Source organism: Crocuta crocuta, unplaced genomic scaffold (assembly GCF_008692635.1).
Source record: "Crocuta crocuta isolate KB4526 unplaced genomic scaffold, BGI_CrCroc_1.0 scaffold39, whole genome shotgun sequence".
In the NCBI taxonomy this organism is placed as follows: Eukaryota; Metazoa; Chordata; class Mammalia; order Carnivora; family Hyaenidae; genus Crocuta; species Crocuta crocuta.
Window position 1 is genome coordinate 5,417,785 of NW_027533334.1, and position 12,072 is coordinate 5,429,856.

Here is a 12,072-nt window from a genome sequence, read left to right on the forward strand (position 1 = left end):
GTGATATAATGACGGCATCATGTGGTTAAGTGTCATAAAAGACCTACTAATACAGTGCTGATCACTTTGAACTCGGGGAAACAGGGAAGCTTTCGTGGAAGGACTAGACCTTGAAAAATACCTACACTTGAGGGTTTGAGGAATGACATGAGAGAAGACAAGTCAGTGAGAAGTGCAGACATGTTCCAACACCAGTGTGTCAGTGTGGGCAGAAGTTGATGTATGTGATTTGGAGAGTAGTGAGAAGTTAGGTCTGATTCTAGTTAGACAATGTGCAGCCTTGAATGGCAAGCACATGAGAGGCTGGATGAAGGTGTTCAGAAAGGGCGAGGTCTAAGGAAATCTAAAATGCTGGCAGTTGCAGCCTGGGTTGGGTCTGAAGCTCAAACTGGTGGAGTTTAAAGCTTGAGGCAAGTGACAAGGGCCTCCGCTGAGGGAGGTGAACCCCTGCTCTGTCACTTCATTCTGCCTGTACTCTCTAAAAACCCATTTTACGTGCTCTGTCTGTGAGCTGCTTTTGGTGATGCGCAAACAGTGAGCTGGCCTTTCTAAGAATTCAGCAGCCCCCACTTGGAACCGACAGTGTCCATATTGTGATTCTTCTAAAGAAAACCAACAGAGTGAGAAAGAGTGGTCCGTTTTCCATTTCAGAAAGGCCAACAACCCCCAACTTCTCATTGTTCTTCTGTGCCCACCTACTTGTCTTCTGATGAGTTCACATTTTGTTAGATCCCACCCCAGGTATTGGGGTGAGACTTGCTACTTGGCCCCTCTAGTGGAAAAAAAAAAATCACTGAAGGAGGATTGAAGGTGTTGGTTAAATTGGATGTTTGTGCTCTCTGTGAATTTTAATTACCTATGTCATTCCTTCCCCACTCTTTCCCTGAAAATCAAGAGTTGATTCTCATGATGGAAATTAATCAGAACTAGTCTGTGACTTCTCTTTTATTATACCCATAGACCTAAGGGATGGGCAAATCAGGGTGGAATTTTACCAGAAACCCAAATACTGTAGAATAGAACGAGATTATGGTAAATCTAAAGCAGAGTCAAGTTTATTCTTATCTTCCCACTTTTATATTAGTGATTGTTTTATAATGTATAAATCAAAAGGATCAGATTTCTAGAGCACTGTTTCTGTCTTGATATTTGACACTCTTCATGATTTGGGCAAAGACCCCTACATTTCTGCCCCAACTGGCTCCATACAAAAAATCACAACGAATACATACCCTTTGGGAGCACAAGGCAAGTTAACTGCTTCATTTGGAGTGAAGGACATTTTGATGATGAAAAGCACTAGCTTAGCTGCATTTGACCCCAGAGCATATGAAATTAAGTGATGAGTTAGCCTAATTACATTGATTAATTATCTTATCAACATCTTCAAGTGGTTATTCGGGCTTTTCTTTGTTGAACCTTTCAACACTTCATGTGTTAGAACTTCAAAATGGAGTTAATACGGTGAATAAATGTGTGAAGGAAAGAGAAGACAGGCGGAAGCTTTCCTCTCAAGTCCAAAACCACACTATCCATCTCCTCCTATCCAGTCCTGCTTGTGCTCCTGGCTTTCCTGCTTGTGCGCTGACACCTCCATCTTCTGGGGACCTAGGACCTTCGTGTCATCCCCGGTGCTGCCGGGCCTCACCGCCACTTGCAGCTGATCACCAGATTCTTTAACTTGTCTTGCTCCTCTCTGCTTTGACTGCTCTCACACTTAATTCAAGCGCTCAGCACTGAAATCTGCACTGGACAACTGGGCCAGCCTCTCGGAGTGGCCTTTCTGCTCCATTCCTCTCCCGTCTCAGTCTACCCCTTACTTGGCTACTGGGCTAACGTCCCAAATCCCGACTTCAAACTGGCTGCTCACTCCCTTGCACCACATTCCTCAGTGACTCCCCACCCAAGTCCAAACCTATTAACACAACATTCAAGACCCTTCAATACTGAGCCCCAGCACCTCATCGCAGGTTTTCTCCCACTATGTCTGGTTCACGGCCCAGAGTGAAGGGTAGAGGAGAAGCACCTTGTATTTCATCATGAAGAATTTATCATATTGTATTATAATTCCTTGGAGTCGGAAACTTCTTCTACACTCTAACCTTCAAGACTCTAACCCAGGGGCTGGGTTTTCACTATCAATGTCTACCATAGTGCCATGTACATGATCTGTATACAGTAAATATTAGTTGAATGAATCCAGATGTAATAAATACCTCAGGGTTTCTCATTTTAAACGGAATTTGCTTATCAATACCCTTTTAACTTTCTACTAACATCCTATTCAGGATGCACAAAACAGTAAGAGCTCATAATTCTACTGTAAGTCAAGACAATTGGAAAATCTACTGCCTGAATTTGGAGGAAATTTAGGGTAATTCTAAGTCTTACACGGCTGACTTGAGACTCAAAGTCAAGTACGGTACATACTCCATGACCTCAAATGATGCAGGCCTGTAATGCCAAAGATAGAAGCTAGACATTTTATTTCTCATTAGATTTTTGTCCTTTGGCTTAGAGGTCTAACATCTGGATTGCCCAAAATGTCAGAAATCCATTCTTCAATTACTTGGGCTCTTTGTTTCAAGACAGACCTTCATCCTTTCTTCCCAAGCTTACTAACAATTAGCTCTCACTTTCTGTATTTATTTAGACATTGCAAATCCCAGCTTAATAAATAAATTCCCAGAAAACAATAGATGGAAAGTTGTATATGTGTGTACATGATGGTAATGGGTGGTTGGGTATAGTCTGATGGTAGTTGTGCACTGGAAGAGTATAGTCCAACACATAGGGTGCCTTTGGGGATGACACATATAGGAAAAGTTCCGGTAACAGTATATTCTGGGGACTATGGTTTTATGTGTGTGTATGTGTGTGTGTGTGTGTGTGTGTGTACATGCATGCACATTTCATGTATTCCGAATGTCAACAATCCAGATACTAGATGTAAGAGAACATTCTGACTCAATCCTATAAAGCTGGACTAAAGGAGTAACTACTTTCTGGATATTAGAAATTGTACCAAGCTGTGCACATTATACTCTCTTCTAGTTGAAGACCTGAGAAAAGGATTCCACAAATGTCCAAATGGGCAGTGAAGGGGGTCAAGAGAAAGCCACGCTGTACCTCTTGACAACCAGTAGATCTGGACAGATCACTCTTCGTTGCAGGGTAAGTTCTAGAATACCTCAGATAAAGGAAATGCACTGTCATCCTGAAATCTTGAGGAGGAGCATAGCATTTCTGAAAACAATGTACTACAGGAACCAAAAGAGAATTTTAGAAAACTATTTTTGCATCTTTGTGAGGACAGAAGAAGACATGGCCTTTTTAAGCAGAAGATGATGAGGAAAGAGCAGGTTTAAATGAAATGAGGACAAAATTGAACCCAGGGCCACTGTGGGAAGACTGAAAATGCAAGGGCACGTGGTGAATGTGATGAGAGCAAAGTTAGTAGTGGGTCAGAGAGCACCTACTAGCTCCTGGGAGAAACAGAGGCAAGTTGAACAGATACAGTAAGCAGAGACTTCTCTCAAGGCTCCAGTTACCAGGTCACCATAAAAATCAAATGGACACAGAGCTTGCCTTCCTCAATGGTCCCTTCTGCCCCTTTTCCCCTTTTGCCTGATTCTCCTTTGGCACCTTTAACATTCCGTTGTTTGGAACTGCCGATGTAGCTGCCCCCCCCCACAGGAAGGTGGCATTCTCAGGGACAGGATTATGACCTCTTCATCTCTGGACGCCCAGAATCTAGCATAAATAATGTTTCTTGAGATGAATAATCAAGTGAATGAATGAAATGTGGCCAGACTGACCAACAACAAAAGTTGTTCTCCTTGGATTTGTCTGACAGTAACAGCTCAGCATCAAGGCCTCGAGAATCATCTGGTGTTGGTTTTCTGACCACACCTTCTAAGGTCTCCTTGGAGCCCGAAGTCCACTGTTACTGCAGATCTGGAATTACCTGGTATTTCCTGTTCACGTTTTTTTTCTTCGTGGACATTTATTGAAAAATGATTTCTAATAACTGACTTTAATAGCCTTTCCCCTGATTTAAAATCCCCTTTTTATATTAAAAAACACACACACACACAAAGAAAAAAGATGTCCTCTATAAGAGGTAGCTGCTGAGGCTCATCCCACTCCATGTTGATCTCAGCCACACCTATCCTGAGCACTTGGAACAGTGTTTGACATGGAACAGTATTTGTTCCATGGTAATCAGTATTTGTCAAATGGATGGTCATGAGCAAGTCCCACGGCCTCCACCGTGCTCAGCTGCCTCGGGCTGAGGGCAGGTGCTGTCCTGGTGATCACAAGCCCCCTCAGCAGCCCTCTGGGCTCACGGTCGGTCGTGGCTGTGTAACTCCAGGGAGCTACTACTGTGTTTCCACTCTCAGTACTGCCAGCACCCCGGGGCCTGTGGCCACGGGGGCACCTTCTGTAGCTGGAGTGGCCCCTAGGCCCTTAGGCCTGCAGGGCGTATACCATCTCCGAGCTTGAGAGTCCTGGTTTTCTGGAGTTCTCCATGCAGTGATGCTGAACCGCGCACCCTTTAGGAATGGAAAGAAAGCACCCCCCATTTTTTCTCATAAAGCATAGAAAGCAGATGGCTTTACCTACCTATGGCTTGGTTTCATGAAATTTTTAANAGCGCAGAGCCTGATGTGGGGCTGGAATCCACAAATTCTGAAATCATGACCTGAGCTGAAATCGAGTCATCCCTTAACCGACTGAGCCACGGCCTCCCAGGTGCTTTTAATATTTTGATTGGTGTTTGTTTTAAATGCTCTCCCACTGCCCATTTAATTGTGGTTTCACCTGAGGTGGTTGTCCGCTTCACTTTTTAAAATTTTTTTTAATGTTTATTTATTTCTGAGGGGGGAGGGGCAGAGAAATAGGGAAACACAGAATCCGAAGCAGGCTCCAGGCTCTGAGCTGTCAGCACAGAGCCTGACGCGGGACTCAAACCCACAAATGGTGAGATCATGACTTCAGCCGAAGTCAGATGCTTAACTGACTGAGCCACCCAGGTGCCCCTCTGCTTCACTTTAAAGGTGCAAAAGCGGAATGATTTGGAAAGAAGCTGAGCAGGAAGTCCCGCCCGCAGCAGGACACAAACCCCTGGGTTTCTTGTCTCTTCAGTGAATATAGCAGGTCTTTCCTGATGGCACCTGCGGGGGGAGAGTCCCTGAGTGGGAGCTTGTGTGGCGTTGGCGCCCTCTCCCATTCCCAGGGAAGAACTGGGTTTCATAGCCTGCACCCTGACACTCAGAGAATCTAAAGCCGTGAGGGGCCCCCAGTATCCAGTGGAAGCCCTGCCACCAGAAGGAACTCGTGGAAAGGCAGGTGGCTGTCTCTGCGTGCCCCAATCCCAGCCCCCAACCAGGGCACCCCCGTTTACTTGGCTCTGCCCACTGGGCCCCATGTGGCATTTCATTAGCTCACAGGTCACGGAGTCAGCACAAGCTAGAAAGCCACCCGAGGGCAGTCAAGGTGACAGTGCCCAGCAGTGGTCTTTCTCCCCGGCCTCCCCCCCCATTGCCATTCCCATAATGCCACTTTGTCACCACACCCAGAATCCGCAAGTTTTGCAGCCCTGCGTGGATTTAACCAAATTCATAGGAAATGATGCGTCGATCAGAATGGCAGTGTATTTGTCCTAACGGAGGGTGCTCCTTCTTGGGGACCAGGACCCTAGTCACCAGCATGGGGAGCCACCCCTGCCAATTCTTCCCAGTGTCCCAGCAGCCAGGAGGCCACGGGGGTCACCAGAAGGTTGCTGGGTGACACTGGTCTCGAAGGCAGGACAGCTGGGTTTGGTCAGTGGGATGTGGGCCAAGCTGAGATGAAGCCGGGGACTGGGATCTTCCTCCACAACAGAGGCCTCTCTCCGCCGCCTGGCTGCCAAACCCAGCCTGCTTCCTCTCCCCAATGGCGCCAACCAGGAGCTGCCCTGCGCCCACGGCCTGCTTCCTGCTCCATGGCCCAATTCCACTTCTTCCTTCCCGAAGGGACCTGACTTTGTCCGGGTTCTGCCCTCCTCCATGGAGGCCCAGGCGTCAAGGAGGTGAGTCCCGGGGCGCCTGGGTGGCTTAGTCGGTTAAGCGTCCAACTTTCACTTGGGTCATGATCTTGCGGTTCGTGGGTTCGAGCCCCACGTCAGGCTCTGTGCTGACTGCCAGCTCAGAGCCTGGAGCCTGTTTCAGATTCTGTATCTCCCTCTCTCTCTGACCCTCCCCTGCTCACGCTGTCTCTCTCTCTCTCCTAAAAATAAATAAAACATTTAAAAAAAAAAAAAGGAGGCGAGTCCCATTCTTGGCCCCACATGTGAATCTTGACCATCTAAAGAGCGGCTCTCATTCTGGTAGATCTGACACCCTCTTTTTATGGCAAACATTTTTACAACTTCCTCTTTACTACCCTGAAATGAAATCTGTAGGTAATATAGTCTATGTATAATTTCAGAAAATTCAATAACCAAATTATGAAGTGTTATGGATTAAAGGTGCCCCCCCAAATTCCTGTGTTGAAACCCTAGCCCCTAACCTAATGGAGTTAGGAGGTGGGGCCTTTGGAGGTGATTGGATCGTAAGGGTGGAGCTCTCTGGGATGGGATTAGTGCCCCTATAAAAGACACCCTGGAGAGTTCACTGTCCCTCTCTGCTTTGTAGGGATACAAAGAGAAAATGACCATCCCCCTCATCAGAACCTGATCTTGGTGCCTCCCTCATCTTGGGCTTCTAGCCTCCAGAGCTGGGAGAAATAAATCTCTCTTGTTGATAAGCCAACTGCCTGACCTAAATTGCAAAGTAGAATTTAAAAGGAAAATCACTGAAGCTGGGGGCGCCTGGGTGGCTCAGTCAATTGAGCGCTCTTGATTTTGGCTCAGGTCATGATCTCACAGTTAGTGGGATTGAGCCCAGCATTGGGCTCTGTGCTGACAGCATGGAGCCTGCTTGGGATTCTCTCCCTTTCTCTCTCTCTTCCTCTCTCCCTCTACCCCTTCCCCATTTACTCTTGCAGTCTCTCACTCAAAATAAATAAATACATTTTTAAAAAAGAAAGAAAGGAAAGGAAAAGATTTAGGGCACCCAGGTGGCTTGGTTGGTTAAGCATCTGATTCTTGATTTCAGCTCAGGTCATGATCTCACAGTTCATGAGATTGAGCCCCGAGACTGGTTGTGTGCTAACAGCTTGGAGCCTGCTTGGGATTCTCTCTCTCCCTCTTTCTCTGCACCACCCCCCCCAAACTGCCCATTCCTCTTTCTCAAAATACATAAACAAGCATTTTTTTAAAAAAGGAAAGTAATTGAGAATAAAACAGGATGTATTTCAACACACAAGTACACAGCAGGACCACACTAGAAGAAATAAATAACGGCTTTCTAGGGGCTGGGGTCCATCCCCAGAATCCTTCTGGATCTGACGGCTCCCCGTGCAGGACCACACAGGTTTCTTGTAGTGGAGACTCAAATTCCATGAATGGTGCTGGCATTGCTCATGTGATTTTCTAAGACAGTGAACAACTCTTGGAAAAGTTCTGAATAAAACAAAGCGCGGTGTTCCTTTGATGTACTCAGTAGCTGCTTTCCTGGAAAATACAATGTATTTTTAAAATGCTTTGGGTTTATAGATAAGAGAGGTTAGGTTTTAGCTCAGATAAGTTTGGACAGTTTTTTCCCCTGTGGGGAACGTTCAATGAGATGTTCAGAAATCATGTAGCTCACAAGCATGGGCTTGTCGCACGCACTGCAGGTCATTCACCACCTCTGGCCTGTACGTCTCCACGTGCTAATGGTCATGGCCCTCCCTGAATCATCATGACCATTGAAAATGCATGCCCCCCCCCCCATTGCTTCAACACCCCAGCTGAGAACCGCAGATCCAGGCACATCCTGATGCCCCCATTCCCCTTCCCTGTAATGAAGCAGGAGACAAATTCCACTGGGGGCCGCTGATACAAGGTGTTTCTACCTGATAAGAGAGACAGCAGTGCATAAATAGCCTGCAACCATCAGCGAGTTTGAGGAGAGTCAGCTTGAGGAAGAGGCCATCACACAGAGCAAAGCAGAGCAGAAAGGTGGAGAGAGGTGGGGTAGCCTGATGGCTTAAAATGAGCCACTCCATCAGCCAACCTCAGAACTGCACCGTCTCCATTCCTTTGGTATGTTCAGTAATTGTGCGAGCCGGTACAGTTGGGGTTTTCTATTATGACAACCAAATGCTTCTTTCTGATAAAAGCATTCATATGCTGGCTTTTTGAAGACCCCTTTTCTGGGCCCTATGTAGAGAATCTTGCTCCTTTCTTGGTTCTACCTTGAAGTGTGGTGGTTACGGAAGCTTCTGGATTCGCATTCCACCTTTGTTTTTATAGGCTGTGTAAATTTAGGCAAATCACTTCGTATTTTGAGGTCTCATTTCCTCGTCTGTAAAATAGAGACAATAGTTTTCTAACTCTGGGGACATAGGGATTAAATTAAATGAGTTAATATAAGAAAAGCATTTCAAACTGCCTCACACATCATTGATGCTGAATAGATGTTACTTATGATGAGAGTCTTTTTAGTATTTCCCTTAGATCTCTTTTGGCCAAGAAGGATAGAAATTCAATTCCAACTAATTCAAGCAAACAAAGAAAAGTTACTGGCAGCTGAGGGCACCGAGATGTCGTACAGAATCAGGAAGAACTGTTGAATCAAGACCCTGACGATGGAATGTGGAGCTTCTTCTAGAAGAGACAAGGCAGCTTCTGGTTGCTTGTAAGAATCACCCAGAGGGTTTTTAAAAGTCTCAAGGCCTAGGCTGCACTCAGACCAATTAACTAAAAATTTCTGGGGCTGGACCCAGACATCAGCGGGTGTAGAGCTCAGGTGATCCCAGTGTGTAGATTATTTCTTCATCGAACTTGCTGCTTCTCTCTGCCGGGTTCCATTTTACAGCAAGCTCTTCCCGCCATGGCCTCAGATGTCTACCCTCCCCTAATAGTCACGATAGAAAAAAGTAATTAAGGGGCGCCTGGGTGGCTTAGTCGGTTAAGCGTCCGACTTTCGCTTAGGTCATGATCTTGCGGTTCGTGGGTTCGAGCCCCGCGTCGGGCTCTGTGCTGACTGCCAGCTCAGAGCCTGGAGCCTATTTCAGAGTCTGTGTCTCCCTCTCTCTCTGACCCTCCCCTACTCACGCTGTCTCTCTCTCTCCTAGAAATAAATAAAAATAAATAAATAAATAAAAAGAAAAAGTAATTAACAAAGGTTCTTTCAGCATCTGCAGTGGATTTGTCCTGCTTTGCCCTCTTTTCCTTTTTTTCTTTTTTTCAATGTTTATTTATTTATTTTTGAGAGAAAGAGAAAGAGAGATCTTTCTCTCAAAGATGGCAGAGAGAGAGAGAGANGAAAAAAGTAATTAACAAAGGTTCTTTCTTTCAGCATCTGCAGTGGATTTGTCCTGCTTTGCTCTCTTTTCCTTTTTTTCTTTTTTTCAATGTATATTTATTTATTTTTGAGAGAAAGAGAAAGAGAGATCTTTCTCTCAAAGATGGCAGAGAGAGAGAGAGAGAGAGGGAGAGGGAATCTTGAGCTGTCAGCTCGGAGCCCAATTCCAGGCTCAAACTCACAAAGTGTGAGATCATGACCTGAGCTGACCTTAGATGAAATCAAGAGTCAGATAATTAACTGACTGAGACACCCAGGCGCTCCCCCCACCCCCACCCCCACTCATTCTGATCACTGTCACAGACGGCTGGGGTACAAGCCACCCCAGTGACCAGGAATCTTGATCGACAACACACCAGACGCATTTGGGATGAGACAGAGCAATTCCCTCAAAGATCTAAGAGAATCGAACAGGGGAAAATCGTATACACCATCTAATTAACTACAACTGGTTACACTTATCTTGGTTGATACAATGAATTGTCTGCATGTGTTGCTTCAGCCATTTTCCCTAATGGATAGGATTTGGGCTTGATGGGGTCTTTTCTTGCGTTGTCTTAGCCACTGCAAGTGACAGGTTATTGCATCACAGGGTCAACACCTGCTGGTCTCTTGGCTGCCTGGACAGGATTACAGGTCTCCCATTCCCTGGAGCCTCTTCACTGACTCCTTGTCACACCCACAGATGACTGATTTCATAGGTCACCTCTTGAATTCACTCAGGATAATCTTCTAACAATGCTGTCATAAACAGGTACTGACTACACAGTATTTCTATTCAAACTGAAAGTCAAATTTCCATTTCCTCCAACTTTTGACCCCTCCTTTCCTTTCCTTATCTTCAGGTTGAGGAGCTCTTGTGGGAAGGGACTTTTTTTTTTTTAACCGATTGGAAGGACACAAAATCTTCACTTCTGCTTATCAACTTGTTCTGAGTAGCACTTAGCAAATTCCCTTTTCTAAACTGGATGTCATTGGGAACAACAGAACATTCCCAACCTTCCAGTAAGTGAAGTGTTTAATCAGTCTGGGTGTAGTGTATTCGAGGAGAGAAACCACAGTAAATACCTGTGCGTTGGAAAATTAAAAAAAAAATTTTTTTACATTCATTTATTTTTGAGAGACAGAGTAAGACAGCATGAGCGGGGGAGGGGCAGAGGGAGGGAGACACAAAATCTGAAGCAGGCTCCAGACTCTGAGCTGTCAGCACAGAGCCTGATGTGGGGCTCGAACCCATGAGCAGTGAGATCATGACCTGAGCACCAGTCAGACACTCAACGGATTGAGCCACCCAGGTGCCCCAAGGAGAATTTTTAAACCAGTCTGAGTGTGGTGCATCTGAGGAGAGAAGCTACAGTAAATACCTATGTGTAATTAGCATAAACATCCCCTGTCGCACATATCTGCCTCTCCGGGGGTCTCCAGTGATTGGGGTTGATTTCTGTCCCCCAGCTGTTGCACACTTTCTGAATTCAGCTTTACTTTGGGTTTCACAAGGTTTTGGTTACACTCTGAGCTGTTAATTTTGATGGCTGTGTTTCCCAACCAGCTAAAGTCATTGCTGCAAAGTGACAGATGGATGATAGAGAAACGGCTGCAAGGTGGATGCAGGGGGAGCGAGGGACAGAGGGCCTTTGCCATTGCGTGCACTGCCTCTGGGGGCTTTTCTTATAAAGGGAATTTTGATCTCTTGGTTACTAAGTAGATGCCTCACTACTGATTATGTAGATACGTATTACGAAACCATTCTCTCCTGTTCGCACTTTGCATAGTTTCAGATGAAGCGAAAAGGGCCCCCAAGGGGGCTTTGCTCCACCACTAGATGGAGGAGCACCTTCACCCCTGCAGTTCTGGAGACCAGGGCCCAGGGAACAGGAAAAAGATCCTCCCCGCACTGGGCAGGAAGCCACCTGCCCCCAGCAGCAACGGTCACTGGTGGGGTCACACTCATTGTGTGCTTTACATTTTGAGATCTGATTCCTGTGTGAAGCCACAGCATCCTCTTTGGTGTTCTTTGAAAGTTCTGTGTTTTCCCAGCTGTTCCACAAACCTTTGTTGGCCAGGGCAGCCTTGCACATAGCTTTCCAAAATTACCAAGGCCATCGACATTCTTTCCACCCACAGTATCCGCACTGACCCCTCCACCATTTGTTAATGCAAATCCTTCCCCTTCGAACCAGTTTGTCTCACTTCCGCATATCACAAAGGCTGTGCGCACCACTCAGAGCACGAGTGGCACTGGAAAGGGGTCACCGGGCGCAGCCAGGATTAGTTTTCTCTATTCTTGAATTTCATATAAATAGAATCACACAATATGTGCTTTTCGTGTGTGGCTTCTTTTGATCAACACGTCGTCTGTGAGATCCAGCCGTGTTAAGCCCTTTTTATTCCATTATATAAATAGACCACAGTTTGTCAGTTCCCTTCTTGATGGATATTTGGGTTGTTTCCGGTTTTTGACTATTATAAATAAGGCTGCTATGAACATTTTTGTCCAAGGCCATTTCTGGATGTATGTACTGTACTCATTCTCTTGTATATATACGTAGGGGTAGATAGAATTGCTGGTCCTCGTAAGTGTGGGCTTAGCTTCATTAGAGACCTCCAGCTTTCCAAAGAGGTGGTTTTAATATGTTTA